General features: G+C 36.8%; 1 long non-coding RNA gene across 1 annotated transcript in view; it reads left to right on the forward strand.

Annotated features, from left to right (window-relative positions):
- Positions 1 to 193: 193 nt before the first annotated feature.
- LOC113128445 (uncharacterized) overlaps positions 194 to 19157 on the forward strand; it is a 107510-nt gene continuing 88546 nt past the window's right edge. Inside the window, exon 1 of the long non-coding RNA XR_003295515.1 lies at positions 194 to 302. This is a non-coding gene — a long non-coding RNA (uncharacterized LOC113128445). The remainder of the gene's footprint in view (positions 303 to 19157) is intronic.

The following is a 19157-nucleotide window of genomic DNA, read 5'->3' on the forward strand; positions in this document are numbered from 1 at the left end:
GGAACTAATGTTTATACCTCTCTAGCTTGTTAGAGTTAAGGTTAGTCAATGAAAACCTGCCCCACTTGATAACTGATTAATACAAAACTGGATTACTCTTTGTATATGGACATGGTGTATTGTTCTGCCTTTCAGTAGGGTAGTGGCACTACTTAATGATGAATGTCTGATTAAACTAACTAGTGTTTTCATCAGACAAAGGACAAAGAAGCTTTGGACACTGGATGTCTCCTGCCATTTCTGATACTGTTCCAGCTTCCTACTGTACAGTTCATCTCCCTGCAGAGACCTGCTGTTTTCTTGTGAGTACTGACATGTAGCTTGATAAAATTAATCATGGCTGAAGTACATTTAGCTGTTTTGGTCTCAGGGTCTTAGTATTGTGCTGGTTCACTGTCGTATCTTACTGCACCATAGCCATTTTTAATGTTATTAGTCACAGCTCTGCTTTTCTTTGACCCAGCAAATTACCTGCTGTTAAAAAAGGCCTATTTCAGTTTATTTGATGTTTATGTAGGGACTGGAACATGGAAAGTTTGGATTTATATGCAAAAACTTTGCCACATATTTCCATTCTTGTCTGATCCCATTCCCACCTTTGCTTGTTGAGTAAATTAGAACAGGTTTCTGGCCACCTCTCAAGTCTCTACAGTCTATATATTTATATTACAATGGATTGCATGACCACTTGTCCAAAGAGTCCAAGTTGCTTGCAGTGATGAACCCACAGAGAATTATACTGTGACTCGACTGTTGGATTCATCCCTGCAATGATGCTTTATGGGGCCTTTTAACTCATTGTTCTGGCTTTATAGCCTGCAACCTACTGTTGTGTTTCACTCTCATCATTGCTGTTTTCTAATAAGCCCATTCTATGCTACCAGCACCAAACAGCAGGCAAAATTAGAGACTGGGTGGTGCTTTTTAGCATTTACAGCAGTTTTGAGACCAAAACAGAGCTGAAAGGAACAGAAATATTATAGATAAAGTGGCACAAACATATCTCTAAAAGAATATTGCCCCATATCCATCCATATCAGATGGATGTATAGGCAGGCAAGTCGGTTCAAACAATTCACCATATCAAGATAAAGGATGAAAATATGGCAGTGTTGTGTTTGTTGCTTGTTTCTGCTGCCCCCAAGTAGCCAAAAAAAGTTATTAGTGTTTTAAATACTGCTAGTTAAAAGTTAGAGTAGTCTCCATCCTACAGTGCTGTATTTGAACACACATGAGCTCCCAGCCAAGTTCTGATGTGATATATACAGTGTGTCTTATATATATATATATATATATATATATATATCTTAAATGTATCTTACCACTGTCAGCAAAAATAGTTTAACAAGAAGTAGCAGGCAAAATCTCAGCGAGGAACACACACAAGGTTCTCTCTGGCAGGTATCAAGAATAGTTTAAAAGTGAGAAAATAACATAAGAACAAAAGACTCTAACGGTGTTTGCTCCACTATACCTTTGCAAACATGGCCCGAGTATGGGGAAAGGTCAGAGAGGTGGCATTACACTTTTATGATGATCATTTATTTATTATGTCAAGTAAGTCCAATCAGAATGCCTGGGAGCTACTCAGATAGCAAACAGGAATAATTAGCATCACTGGGAGAGGTGGCGTCTCCTTGTACTCTGGCCTCCATGTGCTTTTATCTGTAGAAAAGATGAGGTGGTGAAGAAGAAGAAGCTAAATATTGATGGAGCTGTCCGGACTCAGGGAAACACACTGTCCAGCTTTGTTAAAGGCTGTGTTTCAGTGCTTAACTCTCTTACCACTTACACTGACAATGACAGTGTAATCGCTTTTAAATCTTTTTTTCTCTCTCTTGACAATACATGTTTACTCTATAATTATATTGTCACACAAATTATCATCAAGCAAAATGGCTCCGTTTGTCCTGGGGTGCTTGCATACCTGTAGTTTGGTCGTCTTGTCCGGTGCTGTAAGGACCCGCAGGGGAACATCTACATGAAGTTATTGCACAACCCTGTTTTTTATTATTAGTGGATGGTGCAACTTGACTTCCCTCTCATTAGAAATAATTGACAGCTGGAAAGAGAGGACATAAACAAAGTGTGTTTTGCCATAATATGAGGCAATTTATGACTGTCCAACTTTGGCTACTGCATAGATTGAGGTGCTATGTAGTTTAAGGTGTTTGTTTTCTAGATTGAAACAATTGTAGGTAATTTAACAGAAACTAAAGTAGTGCTGTCTACTAGCATGACACTCTATTTCTGTTTCTCTTTAGGCAGTTTTGACTGAGCTTATTAATTTTAAAGCTCTGTCTTTTTCATTAGGAGTACATTGGGATATTTATAGACATCCCCAGTGTGTTCAAGCTCACCACCTCTGAAATGTCCCATCTGTGATTTCCCAAAAGAGTTCAGTTCCATACTAATTAAATTGTGTTTTCACAGGATGTAGTCTTACTGATACTGGAAAAAAAAAATGACTTGGGATGTATAATTATTAGTTCAAATAATCTACCCCCGGGACACTTGGTACAGTATATAAGGTTAGAAATGGTGAAGTACACCGTTTCAGTGGTATATTAATTTGCAGTAGAGTATGATTAAAATTTAAATGTAATAATTTTTTACTATGCATGTCAGGCTGAAAGGTACTGGGCTTTATGCACAAACATCTTCTCATTCCTGTTGTATGTCACTTTTTAGCGTTAGGCTTTTCATCATCTCAGTCAGATTCACCGCACTCACTTAACTTTTATTTGTGTGAAAAATAATTTGTTGATGAGAAAAAAGAATTTCATAGCTTCAAGTCAGCAATCAGAAAATAGCAAATAGAAATATGCTATAATTAATATAATTTAGCAGGTTCAGTATTTCTGTTAGAAGATCCAAAACAATCAGTGGGTGATTTTACAAAATATGTGCCTCAGAGGATGTTGCTGGGCACCAACCTGCATAAAGGCCCTGAGGCAGCTGTCAGAGTGACAGAATATTTCTAACTACTACAGACAGGTGTTTCTATCATTTTGTCCAAACATTTTGCTTCAGTGAAGTTAGGCTAAATAGCACAAACCCCTCTCTGTAAAATACAATGTAACAGCATTACAAACTACAGCTTCCAAGACTGTCATACAATTGAATCGACACATTAAATTGTTTCAACAAAAACTAAACATTGTAAACTTTTTGACAGGCTGTATTGCAGGACTGGTGTATTAGGCTGCATTAGTTGCCATAAATGGGCTCCGCGGCGGGAGATACCATTCTGGCCTTACAGTAAAAAGAATCCAGGCTTGAATCCCATTTGAACCTCAGGTCTTTCTGTGTGGAGCTTGCATGTGGGTTTTTTTTTCTAGGCTTCATCCTAAGACATGCAGATCTGTGGTTGGTGGCTCTAAATTCCCCACAGGTCTGAATGTGAGTGTGAGTGTTTGATTGTCTCTATGTATCAGCCCTGCGATAAACTGGCCATCTGTCCAGGGTGTACCCTGACTTTCTCCCTGTGTCAGCTGGGACTGGCTCCAGCCACCATGACTTTGCATGGGCCAGGCTGAGTGGTAGTTGGCAATCAATTAATGTCACAATCTTGTGTGGTTCAGAAAGTGGTTGAGCTCATCTTGCTAATATTTTGTTTCAGGCCATGACTTGGCTGTGTTTAGAAAAAAAGGTTGAAGAAACAGGATAAGCATTGTGCTGCTGTGTGTCTTACTTAACCGAGTGTTGGTTTAATAAATTGCTGTAGCTTATTTTTCTGTTACATTGTACAATGATGCAGAGACATTAGGTTGGAATTGGTAGTTTGTTAATGATACTTGGATAAGCTGTAGTGCAGTATTAAATAAAACTAAAATGCATCTTAGTATTGCAGCTGTGTCATGCGGAGGCATGGTGTGCTTTATGAACAGTTTCTATTGTAATATGTGTCCTTTCTCATTGTGCTGCAGTATTTGCTTATATGCTGATCATGATGCCTATTGGGCCCTGAGGGTATTTCTAAATGCACTCAGAGCAGCATCAGTAATTTGAGATTGTCTTGTAAGTACTTGAGAGGTCAGTTTGATTTTTTTGCCTCTGTTTACCTGTATTTTCTAGCTCTAATGGAAAAGACCAACATATTAAATGGACAGCAGATGTAAGTGGACAAACTGGGAGAAAACAATATTTGATGATTGTCCAAATGGGAACAACTGGCAAGTGAAATTAAGTCCTTCATTATGCCTACTGGGGAATAGTATTGTGCTGTTTTTCTGCTTTAGTTTTGCTTAAAACCTTCAGTGTATACCGTGGGGGTTTGCTGAATAATTAATAGATCTCTAATGATAACTGTAGTCCCAAATATAGATATGACCTTAAAAACATTGATCTTTTTTTTGATGTTACATAGCACATTGAGCTGGTCGACCCTGGTAGACTTATCTAGAGCCAATGTTTAGGTTGAGAATGATAAAACCAGTGACACAGTCTATCACAGCTCAACCTGTTTCTTTAACTTCTGTTATTTATAACTCCATTGACCAGTATTATTTATATATAATAATAATAATAATAATACAATTACTGCACCCACACTGAATCAGTGGTTCAAGCTCACAGTTAACAACAGTGGGCACTAGCTCTGTATCTAAACAAGATAAGCCCTTATTTCTAATTTGTTATAACTCGAAATGAATTAAACACAGAAAAAGACCAAAGCAGATTTTAAAGATCAGCAAAGAACAGTTAGGCCTACACAATATGAGAAAAATCTGCAATGGGTGATAACATGTTTCAGTATTTCAGGGAGAAATTAGGTGGAGGCATAATGTAGAGATACAGTGTGGGAGAGGCCGACTGACCACTGAAAGAAGTCAGTGTAGAGGTTGTTGGCATAGTCAGAACTAACCTGTAATGAGTAGCAGCACAGTTATTAGTGGGATTGTATGTCGTGTGTGTGACCCTGCAAACATTTTTATTATTTTAAATAATTTTATTATTATTTTAAATTATTATTATTTAAAACCTAAGCTCCAGTTAGACAACACTATGCTGCTTCTACTGCTGCTAGTAACATATTTAATTTATGTAGTCAAATATAAGTGTGATGCAATTTGGCATTGTTATATATTTGCATATGAGGATAATAGCTCTGTTGTTGAATATATAACATAAATATACATTGTAGGTTAGGAGGAAGTTACAGGGAGATGCATGTTGCTTTTCCTGGCTCTAAGTGAAGGTGACAGCATTCAAACATGGTGACCCTACAAATGGGGCCAGTGACTGGCTTCTGTGTGAGTGAAGGAACATTTCTGGAGGCACTCTGCAAGGCTTTTTGGTTTGTGGGGACCTATCATCAAGGGAACCTGTATGATGACAGTAAGAGTGTTTTTTTGTTTTTTTTTTTGCACAACAAACTCACTATACAAATCCACAACTAACTTTGACTGACCAGGTTTCAAGGGGCATTAGTGAGTGTTGGCTTGTGAAGGAAGTGATTATTGATATGATAAAACATATTTCATCCTAAAACTGTACAGTATATTGATGTTGGAAAGTTGTACTACATAAAAGTAATATAAGATGTGTTGAAAGAAATATGAAAGGTTGCAGATGTGGAGGAACACTAAGTTTGAGCACTTCTTTTTTCATTCTTGGATCAGCGATTATGCACAGGATTATACACAGTCAATGCTTCAAAAATGACATCAAATTCATAAAATGCTAAATATATACAGGTTGGGTAAAGGTTGTACAGCACTGTCAAGGTTTTTTAAAGGTTTACTTAGCAAAAGTAATGGATGAGATATGTCAGTCTCACAGTTTATAAGCTCAGTGTGTCCCTAGAGGGCTGCCATTGCCTCTGGCCATTCTCCCCTTACCTTAGGCATCATCTGGAAAAAAAACCTGATGCTTCTAGTCATTCTGCATCCCTGCATCTGTCTGAAAATAATTGGTCAGGAACCTTCCCTCCAAAAAGGGTCCATAAAAGAGTAATCGCTTGCAGCAAAAACATGTCTGACAGACCACATTTGAAACTAAAAATGTATAGACTTATACTATGTACGCTGCAAACCTTATAACTACTTTAAACAAACTTTCCTTTGAGAAAAATGCTGGGTCAATATAGTTGAACATACCAAGCTTTACAGTGTGGCTCCTCAGCAGTCAATTTAGGATAATTTAATGGCACCTACTGGTTTGATAAGCAGCCTTTCATCCCAAAGTAAATATAGATGTACCCAGGTTGATGTACCCAAGTTAGAGTGAAACCGTGTTTTGCTTAAGTTAACATTTAACAGCTGAACATGTCTATCTACTGTATTTAAAAGCAAAATAATTAACCTTGTATGTTGTGCGTGTGTGCGCGCGTGTGCATGTGTGTGTGCGTGTGTGTGTGCGTGTGTGTGTGCGCGTGTGTGTGTGTGTGTGTGTGCGCGCAGTTGCGCTGCCTGATTTGACTTTTGATGCTTCATGAACTTACAGTACATTTGATGTGCAAAAACCCTCCTCTGCAGAGAGACCAGAAATGCAGAGATGTATGTTATAATTATTATATTGTTAGTATATTATTATAGCATAATAAGATAATAGTACTATATTAGAATATTAAAGTACATTTGCTCTTGCATTTGGTTATTGAAGGTGCCTTGTTAAAACCTTAGTCCAAATAGCTGCTTGTTTCTCATAGAACCGTCTCTGGTTTCTTACCAATGTGCTGTGACATTCCTGTGAAAAAAACAATAATAGATATTTAATGTTCAGTCACATCCTCATATGCATGGGAACATATTCACAAAGGTCAGGCTGTTTTCTACCACAAATGAAATAAAAAAATACATATTTTACTACTTGCAATCCAGGGTTGTAGTGGACTGGGCCTGAATTTTCATTGTGTAGCTAACCATTAATAACATGGCATATCTACATTTGCCATTCTTTTTGGCCATGTCTAATCTGGCAGAAGAAAGGCTCCTGTGCTCAAGTACTGGAGGGAAAACAATACCATTGGGCTTTGCTCTACCTGTAAGCTCACAGATGAGACAGAAACAGAGAAATTAAGTGGAAAAAATCATTATTCTCTGAATGAGATGTCTTGGGTTTGATCAGAGTGAGAATCAAAGCCCATCTCTTAGACTGCTTAAACATTCACTTTTAAAACTCCAACCTGATTGTACTTTTATGGAAATGTCTTGCCATCAGTGGATGCATTCTCTCCTGTCTCCAGGTCCTCTTGTATCCCTGTAGATCTCTGACTCTGCCCTTCATTAGAATTCTCTTGGTAAGAAAGCAGGAGAAATGAGCTGAAGATGTAAATTCAGTCGAAAAGAAAAGGTTCAGATCTTTTCCTTTTTTGTCCAGGGAATAGACAAAAAAGAAAAATCATGGATCTACCACATAATCAAGTCAAACCTGACACCAGGGCAGAAGGATTAAGAATATGTTGCAGTGCATTGCAATCTCTATATCATTGTAGAAGAAATCATACTGTATCTATAGAACATTTATTATTACTTGATGCTTCTGTTAAATTGAATATATATATATATATATATATATATATAGTACAATTAAAAGACAATCGCATATACACATCATATATAAAGATCACCACCAACAATGAGCAATAATTTAGGAATGGTTATGGGAGGCATCATAAATGGCATTCAGTACATTTACCAGGATTTTGCCAACTGGTCTGCTATGATAGTATTGGCTCTCACTGTCCTCTCAAATGCCTTAATAACCCACAACGTCAGCTGATCTTTTTCTTATCAAACATGTTTGATTTTTGGAAAGTGTCATGCACCACCCTGCATGAAACTGTGAGATCGTTTTTCTGTTTTGTTTTGTCTGTTTTGTTTTGTTTTTTGTTTTATCTGCTGCCCTTTTAAATTCATTTATAAGTGTCTAGGGGTCTTTCTAAGTAACAAAGAAAACCTAATCAAAAATAAATCCAATTTAATTCAAATAATCCGAGCTTGTTCAGCAACAGCGTTGCTGTGCACATGAATGTAAGTATAAATTGAGGAAAATAGATGTGATCTCTAAGCACTTTGGCTCACTGCTACAAATGTGTCAGTGTAAATATAAAACTGCACTGTCTATTCCATCAACCAAACATGAGGCCGAAACTGAAAGCCATAATTTAAAGTGTCTGCCGTCAACATCTTAACTTTCCCTGCATTGAAATGGCAGCATCAGCATGTTTATATCTGCAGTGTAAAGTAATGCTGCTATTAAAGTACTTTCCTTTCCTTTCTACAAGGCGATGCTGTTGGTTGACATGGTGGTGTATCTGCAACTGACTATATGTGAATGTGTAGAAGTTGTAGGCAGTTCCATGATGGGCTTGGCAGCTATGTTTTGCCACTTGTCAGTAGTTTATTGGCTAGTTTCATTTTGTGTTTTTTAATGGTGGTAGCTTTAGTCACACACACACACTAGAGACTGATGTTGTGCAGAGAATTGAATATGTTAAAAAGAAAAAAAAAACTGACCTTATGCATCCTACTGCTGTAGACTGCTGCTGCTGTTGGCTCCACGCTGATTACATGTTAGGCAGTGAGTTTTTACCTAGCAAATATAGGCATTATTGCTTTTGATTTTAAGACAGAAAAAGCACCAAAACCAAATATAAGCCAAAATGACAAAACACCAAGCTATAAAATAATATAAAATAATAATCTCTGCTGAGATTAGATATGTATTTACAGTCTTATCATAGTATATCTGTATGGTTATTAAGTTAATTTAGTAATCTTAATTTGTATCAATGAAGGCCAGATGTCAAAAAATGTATGTATGGGTGTAACTTTATTTTATTATTATATTTATAATTTGGACAACGTCCTCCAAAGTTCACCACAGATTTGTTGATGAAAAACCTGTGAATCCGAATTATTATTTCTAATATTTTCAGTCTGGAAGTGGAGAGCCACTTTTTCAATCTATGTTTTAGACATGTAATGTGAATGTTAGACCCAAAGTGTGACCGCACAGGAGAACCCCCAAATCTGAAGGGAGACACATTCACATCTTCTATGTGGTGATGATTGTTAGAAATTAACAACCCTTTCAAGTGAAAAGTTTCTTGACTGGCTGCCTGCGATGATGGGCACAGACAAAATGTAGAAAGTAATAAGTCCTGGCTGAGGCAGAGGTGAGTCACATGGCAGCCAACCAGCGTTCTCATTTATTAAGAAGCCATGCAAGGGTTCCCAGATGCTAATCAGTCTCCCAGAGACCTCAGCACTGCATGGTTAGTACAGCTCTTCTCAGCCCTTCACTTGTATTGAAGATGATCTTTGCACACAGAAGGAAAAGCATGTTCTCCAGAAAAATGTTAAAATGCAATGCAAAGTTTCAGGCATGAAAGGCGAAAACTGTAGGATTATTCCACAGCTATTCCAGTGAGAATGAAAAAGGAAGAAAGAATGTGGAACAAAAACATCAAAGAGCCATAGAGGAAGGGGTAAAAAGGGGAAAAAAACTGTGAAATATTTAGCTCAAGTTCCAACAGGTGGTCAAGAGTGCAAGGAAAGGCTATGGTTTCATTACTAGGAATGAATAATGGATGATGCTTGTACTTTAAATATAGTAATTTGTTTTCTCTTAATTGAAAAAGTAAAGCAATTCATGTAGATGATAATGAATATTTTTTCTAGATATAATTAAATTAGGTTCTATGAATTAAATGCAAAAACCTGATCAATGTTCTTAAAACATTAGAATCTGAAAAGTTTGTTTTTAGTTTTAATTCAGCTAATTACTTCATCAATAATTTAAGCACTCTGTCATTTGGATATAAAAATTACTCCTCTGTCTGTCTGTGCAGACCAGACCAGGTAAGGATTAAGGATGTGATGGCTTGACATTATTAGAGTTATCCATTGATATCAGCTGCAAGTGTATCTCTGTCTGAATCTGTTAAGCAGTAGGTTTTTTTTTTTTTTCCATTTTATGGACATGAATGCACAAATTTCAACTTTGCCCTTCCACACTTTGACAGGATTTGGAAGTACACAGCTCTCCAGTTGGATTGCTTTGTGTGACGGAGGAAGTGCCCAGAGCAAAAATCTCCTACTTTGCCAGAGAAATGCTTCTTTCAAATTTAGGTAGCTGTGTGTAGTTTGGAGCTGTTTGTCACTATTTTAAAGGCAGCTTAAGTCAAAGTAAACAAACACATGCAGTAGGACTTTCCACACTGTGTTGCGCTCATTTCCAAAATTAGCGATAAGCTTGTGGAAGCCGCAGGGTGTCTTATTGTTTGAACCTGTCGTATTTGCTTCTTCTCTTTCTTGTCCTTCCTCATCCCCCACACGCAATTACACATCTTAATATAGAACTAGATTCCCTTAACATCTCTTCCTTCCTGGTCTCTCATCTGCAGGCCAGATTGTTATCAGTTTAGTCCTCCAGACAGACAGTACAGTATTTTATACTGTAAAGACAGACTCTCTTAATGTTTAATCTGCATGAAACTAACAGTAAATTATGGACGACAAGTAACAGCAGCACATCAGTGATCTTTTAAGACAAGCCTTTTAAGTTTTGTCGGTCAGGGCAGATTTCCGCAGATGATCCTTGTATCTCTAAGATTATTAATACAACCCTTAGGGAGAGCAAACTGCAAGTCTAGCAACTACTTTAAAAATCTCTCCTTAAATTAAGGAGCAGCAGTGGGCATCCTTTTCTTGTAGTTTTCCTTTTGCAGGTTTTATACACAGTTGAAACCTGCATAGAATGTTCACAAACCCTAATGTCCTGTGGCAATTATTAGACACACTAACGACATTGCAATTAGGACCCTCGCCTAACTAAAAACAACTGAGTATGCAAAAAAGTAAACTGTGCAGAAGTATTTTTATTTGCCTTAATTCATAGACAGGTTCTGAGTTTGCCTTACAGGTAAGTTTGAATTTCATTTGGCTCTATTCTCACTTAACAAACGAGATGAAGAAAAGGGGTTAATTAACATGTATTCACAAATTATACTATTCAAATTAATTTAGTTTCTGCAAAATGAATCTCAATTACAAAGGAAACTGAAATGGAAATTTCTGAGCATTAAAATGGATGAGTGTTGTTTTATGAGAGAGTCTTTAGCATCACTGATCTTTTATTAAAGTTATTCAGTAGCCTTTTGCAGGATTTGAATGAGCAGTGCTTACAGAAGATCACACGACACTGTTTCCACATTATGTATGAATTCATGCAGCATTCATGGGAAAAAATGTTACCAGGAAATTCTTCAAGAGGTCACTTTGTATTTCTTGAAGGTCCCAGTTTGATCATGTGCAAGCATGACATCATGCCAAATTAACTACATGATTATAATTTATTTGATTATCTACAAGATTAACAGAGCAGAAAACCATTTCAAGTGGAATAGGACTGTGATTAATATCTACATAACTATTTTTAAATAATAAAAAAAAAAGTTTTTAATATTTCAACAAATACAATTTTTATTTTCCGGTCTAAATAAATATATGTATATAGTTCATATTTTTAGGTTATATTAGGCACTTTTTCCACAGCATTTCTGTTAAATCACATTTTATCAGCTGTAACCTGTGTCTGTATATGCAATTTATAGCACAAAGTTATTTATTTATATTTATACAATCCGAGACCTAACTTCAATTAAAAAAAATTAAAAATATGTTGTTAATGACAAAGGAATTCAACAGCATTTTAAATTTAATGTTTAAACATATTTAAAAGATGCTCTAATATGTTCCATTTGCAGTTTTAATCCCTTATTGACTTTTTCATGAAATACCTTACCTTACCTTATTTTAATTGTGTCTGTGTGTGTGTCTGTGTGTGTGTGTGTGTGTATATATATTTATATATATATATATATATATATATATATATATTTGTTAATAGCTCACCCATTAAATTTGCACACAATGTCCACAAGGTATGATTGAGATGTATTCACATCTCATGGGCCCATTTTCACCAACATACAAAATTCTACATTTTCATTGTGAGCAGCCTCAGAGCGGCACAATTATGAAGCTGTCACAGCAACCTCACACCAGTTATTTTTGTTCTACATATTTCTCCCACATTCCACTTGTTATTATTCATTTCAACAGTGAATATACATATCATGATTTGATAATGTGACGGTAAAGAAAGATTTTCTTTCCCACCATAAAGCAAACCATTTGTTCGTGAGGTCGTTTTTTTTTCTTTTTTTTTGTTCCTTTGACTCTGTCATACACAATTTATTATTTATCCCAGTCTTCTGTATTACAAATGGTCTCAGGACTAGGACAAATCAGGGCTCTCCAGACTATCAGGAGGGAAATGGATTCCTGAACAATATGTGTCAACGGAGATATTGGCAAAGGAGTGACAGTGGCCCTGGAGAGGGGCCAAACAGTGTCTGTATGTCACAGGAGGAAATCGCACTGTTCCACTTGAGACAAACACAATTTCATATTAATGAATAATTGAGAAAGTTTAGAACTGGGTTGGGATAAATGTGTGTGAGCATTACTTGTTTCTGTGTCACGGTGAGACTCGGATTGTTTCCAGCGGTGCAGTCGGGTGTCTTTTGTTGGATTAGTAAGATTTTTCATAGAGTCTTGAAAAGATGCTACAGAGAAGTTTTAAAATACTTCAAATTTTGAACTGTGTTTCAGCCTTATAATTAGTGACATCATATAAATGTTAAACTTACTTTAATAATAATAACAAAAAAAAACCTGTAAACTACATTTTAAATATATTTGGTTACTGATTTAATTGCCTGTAATCTATTTTAGCTGATATTTTCTGACATGTATTTACGGCTCATCAGCACGGACTTACTGTGTCGGTGCTTGTTAACCTGTACCTTGATAACAAGGCCGGGGCTTATTTGGTACATGAGAGGAGAAGGACGGGAAAGGAGGGGGTGGTCGACTTAGAGCATGGTGCCTTGACTGGAGAAGGAGACGCTCCACACTGCACCCCCATTCATGCTAATGATCCTAGCTCTGCGCATAATTAAAGGCCTGGTACCCCTCTCCTGTGAAACACAAGGGGGGACTTGTACGTCTCCCAACGTAGCTAGAGGAGGTTTGAGAAACTTCTGAACATCTATGGTCCATTATGTATAATTTCAAAACACATCCAAAGTATGAGGAAAAGAAACTTTTCATTTTTAATGACAAAATCATGAATTATTCTATTTATTGTATACACTCACTTGTTCAAAGGTAGCTGGTCTATGAAAGGTGAAACTGAAACAGGAAGAAAGTCTTTACTGTTAAGTAGGACTTACAGTAGCAAACGACACCTGTTGAGCGCTGTGGAGACGGGCAGAAGCTAAATGAGTGCAACATTAAAGGGGTATCTTTTAGTATTAACATTTTTCCCCCCTCTTCTTTTGCTTTACTTGTAATATTAAGGTTGTTTTTTATAATCTTTAACTATAAGGACAAAATAGCATAATACAAACAACATGCACAAATTGAAAGTGCCACATTCCCCAGAGTGGGGATGATTTAAACACCACTAATTAATATAGAGTCTAAAATTTGACTTCAGTTAAATTTAAAATAGTAACCTGAAAACAGTCCATGCACATGTGATGAATGAAATATAAAAAAAAAAACCATTATGATCCTTGTGTTTCCATTTAAAGATCTAGAATCCATCCATGTGTTCTGGGACATTTTAAACTGATGACCTGCTGAAGTTTTCAACACTCACGCTTTTCATGTAGTTGAGAGATGTCGTTGTAATATTCTATTGTCTGAAATCTGAGAATTTCAGCCATGTTTCTAGTTTTAATTACAGTATTACTAGTTGTTGCATATCCTGGGACTGAGCTGTGTGCTTGTGGCTTGTGAGACGGTTGCGTTTATAAACCAATAATGATTATCTTTTATACATGATTCATTAGTATGTCCTAGGGAAGCAGTGCTTTTTATTCCTAACAGGCTGATTTGAGTCCTCAGTATGAGTGCGCTGTGTATTAAAAGTCGGAAAACTCCAGCCCCTTTTTCTGTTTTTAAGGAAAGGAGATAAGACTAAGGCTTGCACTTTAATTGTTATCCATTATGTATGACAAATCTTGTTTGTTATTCAACGTTAATGAACTACACAAATTAAAAGTAATGCACCCTTGATTGGTGGGACATATTCATTTGCGTGCATCTGCAACACACTCTGTAATATTCACATTTAGCCAATAGGTGTCCCTACAAACCATCTAAACATTACACTGTGGTCCTGCCTGCAGCATGGCAGTGTTGCAACTGCAAACATAACAAATATTATCATCACTTTCACTATTACAGAACCAGAGGCCACAGTGACAAAAATACTGCTAAATGGACAGTATTTTAAGATGATTTAGATTCCTTGAACAAGGCAATTTAACAACCTTATTTCTGTAGAGATCTCTTTAGATTAAATTGGCAAATTCCCAAATTGATCATGAGTACTCTAGCTGAGTACTATAGCTGAATGTATTATATTTCCTGAAAGACTGAATGTAAATGTTCAATCATTCCATATAATTTCAATACATGTAAACAAAAGGCGACTGATGTAGAATTTTGAATCAAATCCTGATGCTCCGGCCTTTGCACTGTTGAACTTAAGGTGATGTTTAAGTATATGTACTAAAGCATCTAACTCTAAAAAGCAAAGGGTAGTCATGATATGTCTTGTTGCTGTACCAGTCAGACTAACTTTATAGTCAACACTGGCTGAATTCACACACACACACACACACAAAAAAACCTCTTTTGAATGTAAATGTTCAAGGAACTCTATTATGAGTATGCAAAGTGATTTTCCTATACATTGACAATAAAACAGTTCCTGATTGTGTCATTTGATGACAATAGAGATTAGATTACAAACCCAGGAATGCGACAAATCTCATCTGTCAGTTATAATACCCGATTTGCCCGTCAGTTAACAGTCCCCAGACCTAATGCCTCCATCAGGCTCTCCTCATTACAATTTATTGTTCCCAGCAACTGGAATGAGCTGCAAAGCAATACTGAAGTGGACATTTTTATGTCAACAGCTCCATGCTTTTACTGATGTTCTTGCTGATAATTGCTTTTTGCCTCCAAAGCCAGCAATAACCCAGCAATAACTGAAACCTGATGTTCCTCTATGTGCTGTCTCCTTTGTTCTGTGATAGCTTTTAACTGTCTTGAGTCTGTTTTTGTCTCTGCACTGGTACATTTGGGCTGTAATTGTATTCATGATGTCTTATTGTCTGATATACTGACTGGAGTGCTGCTACCTTGTTGGAATATTATCTGGCTTCTAGTTGCTGTCCGATGATTTGCGTCTGTTGTCACTGAGTGTTGTACATGTGGAGTGTATTCTTACCATGCATTTATTTTACATATTGAGGATTAAGTCATGTATGATGCAAATTCACATTGCTTCAAATCAAATCTGTTTTACACAGTTTTACCAATCCACTCATTTGCGTAACTTACAATAAACCAATAAATTACTTAAATTATAAAGTAAATAAAATAAACATCTAAAATTTATATAACTAACAATATAAAATAGACAAAATGAATGGCTCGATATATTCAATGAGATAGTTAACAATACTTCTATTGTTTTTTTTTCACAAATAATAGTATGGGATCATAACTCATGAAGTTATTATAATCATATTTTAATCATATACAATCATATCATATAAGTCATTATAATCATAACAAAGAACTTTGTGTTAAGCTACTGAATCATACTTCATGTATTACTTGGACACTTGTTCACATGTTCAGACACATATTGCCTACACTTTTTAAATGTTTAAAGCACAATACTCCCATGAGCAACCGGTGTACATGGCACATAAATAAACATACACAAATTAGATAGTAGTCACAACACAGCCTTTGTAGGTCTGTGATAGCAAAGTGCTATACTGCAGAGGGTCCTTTGCCTGTTGTTGATATACCATCTGGCCCATGCACCAATGACATCCCTTTAGGCCTGCAAATAATGACTTTTCATATTGTTGCATCTAACCTGTGCATGGCTTATTGTGCTGTAGGGGAATATGTGACACCTCACGTCCATCCCCTTCATTTTCCTCATTTTTAGTACACCTCTACAGTTGATGTTTTTGACTATGGAGAGAAGCAGACCTTCACTTGCAGGATGAAAGGCAGGGGTAGCGCCCCTCAATCATTCAGCCCTCCAGGAGGCGAAAGGAACGAAGGATGAGAAGGATGGGGGGCCTCGCAGGGTGCAGAGATGCAAGACCCATTTAGATAGAGCTTTGACTGGTGTAAAAACTGTTGACTTTTTTCCCCTTCTATCCTATCTCTTCTCCATCATCTTTTGTTGCCTTTGGGGACAAAAGACATGCAAATATTGGCTCAGGACCATTGAAACCACTGGTGAAAGCATATTTAAAATGTCAGGGCACTGCTTGGAAAGTGAAACAGCTGGAGAGTGCATCTCCCATGTGGTGCTGTGAGTATTGTGAAAACTGCCACAGGTAGAGCATTCTACCATTTGCCAAACTGTGCAATCAATGTGGATTTTTCTGAAGTATTACAAAAGAACTCTTCACTAACTGATATCTCTCCTATCTCCTTTGTGATGTCAGCTGGGAAGTAGGGCATGTTGAATAACTGGGGCACCAAAATTAACCTCATGGCATGTACCTCCTCCTCTTTTTCCCTGCTATATTTCAAATTTTGAGGAATTTGCTGAAACAACATCTGTGTAGTCATGCTAGCAGTAGAGGGGGTAATGTGGAGATCAGTATACTCTGAAATATTACTCTGATCCAGGCATGAGCCACCCCTGGGAAGGCTGCAGGGCCTGGGTCAGCCATATGGTGGCAGAAGCCCCTGGAGGAGCTTCAGCACTTCCTGACTGAGGCTTGGGTCGCACCACCAATAGGTGAATGAGGAGGGTGGAGGTAGCAGCCTTTCAGCAGCAGGAACCACAGCACCACCATTAGGGCCCTGAGGGCAGAGAAATGGAAATAGTTTCATCCATGGCATCTGCATTGTTAGGGGAAATTGAAGTCACAGCTGCCTAAACTTCCACTAAATCTGCTGTGCCTCTCTGATAAAATACTCTAAGTAATAACTTGTTGAATGCTGTGGCTGTTTTTACTTTCAGAATAAAATGAATTAACTAACATTTGCAGTTAATTTAACATTGATAGATTACACTTAAAGAATCACCTTCTCTTAATTAGTTACTGTGAATGTCTGAATGTGCAACCAATGCATTCGAAATAAATACTGAAAAAGAATACACTTAAAGAAACACTTAAGTGCAAAGAATTTACACACGGTGAGTTTGCACATACGACCTTGTCATTTTCAGAATTTGGCAAAAAAAAAAGTGAATTTTTTGCAAACCTTTTTAATGGGCTACTTTAAAAACAAAATGAATAAATAAACATTTTGAGAGAACGTCCATTCATCACCTAAGAAACATTCAAGATATAGTTGCATTGGCAGTAAAAAGGTCAGCACATTAGTAAAACCTGAATACATCTGAATACATCTATGTCCAGTGTGTCATAACTGTAAGACAGGTCCAGACAGTCCATTGGTCTGCTGGGAACTTCATGACTCTCCACTGTTAGAGTGGACCATACCATTCTCTAGACTGAACTAGAAGGTTTGCACTAGTCTAGTCACCAGTCTAGTGGTGGGTGGGGTGTCATCAGGAGATAACAATAAAATGAGACACTCAGTTCATGATAGTAAATGAGACGAAACTAAAAAATCTTTGGGTTTAGTTAGATTTGGACAGTTTGAGAATGATGAGGAGATTACAGCACTTTAATGTAATATTGTATTTATTATTATTTTTTTTTTTTAGGATGTTTAGTAGATAGGTCTTTGTGGAATGGAATTTGTTTTATTTTAAGAGTTCCCACAGGTTTTTTGCTAACTAAATGTGAATTGATTCAGGCATAGTGGAATCTATTCAGCGAAGCTTTTTTGCATTGTAGCACTTCCATAATAAATAATATTACGCTGAGTTACTCACTTCTCCCTCCAAATGTGCTTTCCCCCTCAACATTCCTGTCTCCAAGCTTTTCCTCCTATTAATTGGTGGTGCCAGCTAAGAAGAATCACAGAACAGGTGTAAAGCATCTTACCTACTCGTGTTTCAGAAACCAGGTCTAGCACAGAAAAACAAACTGATGCTTGCTTGCACTGTACACATAATCATATAGATTGCTGTACGTAATCACATATTCTGAATTTTTTTTGGGTGTTTTTATTTCAACAGATTGAGTTAATAAATTAACTACGCTGAAATTTAGGGCCATTCCTCAACTGTGATGTAACGGCCAAAACTCTGAGCACTCATGACGTTTGTAAAGCCCCTCTACAATAGAAGGCTCCTTCAAACTAAGACAGACAACTACAGCTGCTTTTTCTACAAACAAACATATTAATTTTCATAATCAAATGTTTCTTTTAACTGTTTTATTATATAATCGAATATGGAATCTTTTTTTTTAACCGCTCCAGTATTTATTCACTGCCAAATGAAATGGCTTCCAATTTTCAGTCACCACTGATTAAATGAAGTAAACCTCAGGAGGAGGAGCTGTTATGCAATCAGTCTTCAGCAACTTCTCCAATATTAATGAGAATTAGTGGTAACATACAGGATTTTCTGCAAACTCTAAATGTCAGAGTTTGGAGCTACTTATAGACATACAGTTACCTCTCTGTTTAAATTTTAAGTTTTAATCTGAAACTTCCTGTAACTCCCACCCAGTGTTTTGTTTTAGTCGAAATTTGCAACTGCAGCAGTGTTTATTTTCATTCACTAATTACAAGATCAAAATGATATTACAAGCCTGATGCAATAAAAGCCAGTTCTCCTCCCAGAGAACAGTATAGATATATTACTTTCAATTTACTGTCAAAGGTTAAAGAGAGACAACTCTGTCCTCTGAGAAAAGCATTGTCAAAAGTTTTCAGTCAGCGCCAAGTTTCTGAGCCGGAGCGTGTCATTTTCATTTTGTTTGGCATTTTTGAGACGTCTGAGGGAGTTGGTGTGCACTTTAAGAGATGCTGACATGTTGTTGTCTGAGTGCCTTTTGGTCTTCATCTCTAATAGACAATGGCTTGCCTTTTGTATTTATAATGTATGCTCACTTTGAGCTTGTTACCTGTGCCACTGAGCAACTCTGTATCAGTCTCTCC

The sequence above is a fragment of the Mastacembelus armatus genome, chromosome 1 (genome assembly GCF_900324485.2).
Source record: "Mastacembelus armatus chromosome 1, fMasArm1.2, whole genome shotgun sequence".
NCBI lineage: Eukaryota > Metazoa > Chordata > Actinopteri > Synbranchiformes > Mastacembelidae > Mastacembelus > Mastacembelus armatus.